Source organism: Wolffia australiana, chromosome 4 (genome assembly GCF_029677425.1).
Source record: "Wolffia australiana isolate 7733 chromosome 4, ASM2967742v1".
Taxonomy (NCBI): Eukaryota; Viridiplantae; Streptophyta; class Magnoliopsida; order Alismatales; family Araceae; genus Wolffia; species Wolffia australiana.
The window spans coordinates 16,442,720-16,446,990 of NC_135838.1; the positions used below are offsets into that span (position 1 = coordinate 16,442,720).

At 42.7% G+C, this 4,271-nt stretch overlaps 1 long non-coding RNA gene across 1 annotated transcript; it reads right to left on the bottom strand.

Annotated features, from left to right (window-relative positions):
- Positions 1–322: 322 nt before the first annotated feature.
- Positions 323–2,711, bottom strand: LOC144702104 (uncharacterized). Its single transcript, XR_013581183.1, has 2 exons — positions 1,792–2,711; positions 323–627 (listed from the first exon to the last, which is right to left on the bottom strand). It is a non-coding gene; the product is annotated as an uncharacterized LOC144702104 (long non-coding RNA).
- Between the last annotated feature and the right edge of the window lie 1,560 nt (positions 2,712–4,271).

Below are 4,271 nucleotides of genomic sequence, written 5' to 3' on the forward strand. Positions count from 1 at the left end.
TGGGTGGAGAGCGCACCCACACACCACCGCATGGCGGCGGTGGTGATGGGCACGCTCAAGTTTTGAAAGGTGAAAACTGATTTTTATAGTGGCATTTTTTTGGGGTTCTAATTAAGGAAGGATGTAGGGTCTAGAGAGATATAGATAGATTTTAGAGAGATAAACTACCTGATCTAGAGAGAGATAAATGTCAAAATGAGGAGATGGAGAGAGAAAATGAAGAAATGGTGTAGGAGTTTGAGATGGAACTCAAAGGTGCAAATGGTGAGATTTTATATGAAATTTGTAGGGAACAAATTAGAGATATGGATGAAGGTCTAGAGAAAGAAAGAGTTGATTTTAGAGAGAGAAAGTAGGAAAAACAAATGTTTAGAGTGAAAAGTGATGGATTTAAAGGGAAGCTATCAACCCATGGAGAAAAAGAGGCAAAAAGTGATCTTCAACTTCTTTCTTTGTAAGGCTTTTGAGAGCCCGGTGGGCAGGTCAGGTGGTAGTCCATCTTCCTCAGATTTTTCTTTTGAAGGTACAAAATGCCACTTGATCCATGCAAGCCCCTTTGTAGGATCACTAAGCTCCCTAAAATTCTCCAATTCCTTAAGAAGTATATCTTCTCATTCCTGTAAATTTCTTCACATTTGGAACCATAAAATACTCATCAGTAATCAAACTGCTTGACTTCAGAGAAGTCAAGGAGCTTAGTTAAAAATAACCATATTGTGCAGAAATTGGAATTTATTGCTAATGCATAAATATTTGTTTTATTCAAATAATAACATGATAAATTCCCAATTAATAATACCAAAATCATGTAAAATGTATGAAAATAAACATGCATTTATCATGTTATCAGTAATCTTATGGAAAGACAGATCCAAAGATATGGAAGAATGCAATTTGGAGATTCGAGAGATGAGATATGGCTCTCACAATTCAACACCCAAAAATCACAACTTCCATGAGGATGTGGTTGTCAAGCAAAGAAGGGGGGTCAAAGATGAAGAGCATTGCTATATTCATAGATTAATGGAATATTTATGATAATAATATAAACATATTATCTAACACTATTCATATTTGTGTGTAGAGTAGAACTCATTTGATTGGTTAAATGACTTCATCAAATTCTTCTTTACTACCTTCAGGTATTTATGGCTGAATTTATTACTGATTTAAAAAAGATTAAATATAGGAAAATATTAGTATCTAATGGTGATATATATTGATTAAAATGAAGTATTAACATACCTAAAATTTTTAGATTCTTGGAAGTTGAGGTCAGTGGCAGAATGGCTAGTTTTTACTATTAACACTGGAGAGGTAGTTTGAACTATGTCTTCATAGTTAATATAAAAATTCCAAATTACGGGGATTAATTGATGCAGGACGGCGTCTAGGATGTCGTCCGGTCGTCACCGAGTATGATGGCTCGGTGGCAATAAATGATAAAGCATCAGATAACGGCGGTGTCGTCGTCCGACGATCACCCTAACGGGTATGTGACTACGTGAAGATGATGCCCTACGTGTTGTACATGCAGGTTCCAACTTGAGAGAGGCACCGAGCTCTAAGCTTGGACGAGAGTCGTCGTGTGATGGCGACGAGGACGTCTATGGCCGAACGGAATTTATCCGTAGGGCTCGCACGTAAGGGACGTACTCGTCCATACTGGTAAGACACTAAAAGACATAGTTCTTCTCTCGATTAATCTCTCTCACCTACCTAGCCTGAGCGCGATGGAATCGGGACGAAAATACACTGCAAGAAGTAAATAAATGAGCGACAGGGGAGTACGGCGTAGCTCGATGGCGTGGCTCATAGTGCAGGTTCACGTCCTCGTCGGTGGCATGTCGGAGCGGGTGTGGCGGAGAAACGCCGGAGTAGACACGGCGGCTCAACGTGCAGCAGATGATGCCGGAGCTTCTCGTAAAGGATGGGCGTCGAGGAGGACGTAGGGTTCGGCGGCGGAACGTCCGAAGTCCATGGACTGGGTTGGGCGAGCGATTCTGGAACGGACAAGCCCGTCGGTTGGCCTGACTGATTTGGACTGGTCGGCTGATCGGCCGGGGTCGGGTTGGTCGGGCCGCTCGATCGGGTCGGGTCGGTCGGGCCGGTCGTTCGACCGAATCGATCAGATTAGGGCCGTTCGGCCTGGCTGATCGGTCGATCGGTCGGGTCGGGTCGGCCCGATCGGTCGGGTCGGGTCGACCCGATCAGTCGGGTCGGTCGGGTCAGTCGACTCGTCGGGCGGGTCGGATGACTCGTTCGGTCGACCCCTGATCGGGTCGGATCGATTGTTCCGTTCAGAACGGGGGTCGTCTGACCCCGTCGGGTTGGTCGGCCAGCGGCGTCGGCGGTGGGTGGAGGACGTCGGCGTGAAAAGCCGACGGGCGACCGCAGGCCTCCGTTGCGGAATCAACCCGTGCGAGTGGAGGCGCGGCACACTGGTGGGCGAGGGCGGCGCTGCGTCGGTTGGCGGAGGCGCGGCCTCGTGGGGGGGGGGTGGGGTAAACAGCAACAGGCGGCGCTGTGGTGGTGCTCTTCCCCTCCCTTCCTATTCCTCCCTTCTTCTTCTCTCCTCTTCTTCCTTCTCTTTCTTTTCTTCTCTGGACGAAGAAGGAGACACAGAAGCTGTTCGATAAAATGCTTCTATGGAAAACTTCTCGTCTGAAAAGCTTAGGGCGCCCTCTCTTCCCTTATAACAGGGGAGAAGAGATGGGCCCTTACATGGGCCTCAGGGAAGTCCATTAGGGGAGCCTTTGTAAATGGGCTCCCCCTATTACAAACAAAGAAAGGATATCCGAAATTAGAGGGAAATGAGGGAAATGGGGGGGAAAGAAAGGGGAGAAAGATAAGGCGGGAAGGATCAACAGAAGGTCCCTCCCCTTGACGGTAAAACGGCAGACAGATGAGCGCATCGCGAATGCGACAAAACATGATGAAAGCGAGATGGACAAGACGGAAAAGAAAAAAACAGGGGTGAAAGATAAACGGAAAACGGGAAAGGATAACCGGAGCAAGATCACCCGGTCTTCAACGTCGCGGGCGCGTGGCGCGGATGACTCGATGACGATCCTCGATGGCGTGTGCCATCATTAATATTTGATATTTTTGATAAATAATCAATATATATGAATCTTGGGCTCTTGATAAATTACCCATATGCTCTTTCAGAATTCTAAGTCCATATATCAGTTTTAAGATCTAATTTCAAACTCCCCTTCTTGCATTCTGAAAATTACAGTCTAAAAGGTTGAGAGATCTTTCACTCCCTAAAGCAATTTTCAAGCAGTCTCCAGCATTTATTTAATAGGATATTTGTTGTTAATATCAATATGATTACATAGAACTTCGAATCATGTTTTTTGGTTCATGGTGATTCAAGATTCAATGAAAAGAAAGGTGGCCTCTGAGCTTCATACTTCGTCAAACCTTACGGTAAGTTTGACATATTTAATATAAGTTCTAGGTTGATTTTGATATTTTCAACTTAAAACTAGTTCATAACATTCATGAAATCCATAGAAATTGGAATCACATCTTTTGGTTTAGTTTTGAAAGAGTTAAAGGGCTCTGCACTTTTAAGTAGAGGAATCAAGAGGTTGACTAAGAACATGGAAAGATTGACCTTTCGAGATTGATTCAATTTGATTTCCATTGCATCAAACAACACTAAAAATTTATGTGCTTATAAAATATTCTCTGAGTCATAATATGAGTTTTTCATTATGTGATCAAATCCCAGATCTTCATGTAGAATGAAGAGAGGTTTTTGACAATGTGATTCATAACAGTAAGTTAGAATAACAGAATATTCACTTATACTTCATTTTTACCATTTATTTTAATATTCACTCTTGAATTATTCAATATTCAAGGGTAAATAATAAATTTATGATTCATTTTCTAAAACAAAATTTTATGTATTTTAATGACTTTTGAAACTAACTCCAGGTGACTCCTTATAGTCAAGTGGATTTCTCACATTTTCTTGGAGGTTTATTTGAAATACTGGACTTAACCAAATAAAGTGGTGAATTTGGATCCAAGCCATCTCCTAGATAAAAAGAAGAGGCCCAACAACAAGAACCCCCATCTAGAAGCCCACTCTTTAATATGGAACTAACACACACTTTGAATTTTATAAGCCTGTTTTCAAATGTGGAAAGGAGGGAACGTGGATTCAGTCTAGAAATCAAGTAATCATACCAATCCAAACCCTTGGAATTAAGTCCAATGTCCGGGAGAGTTAGGGCACTTTATTTAAACTCTTC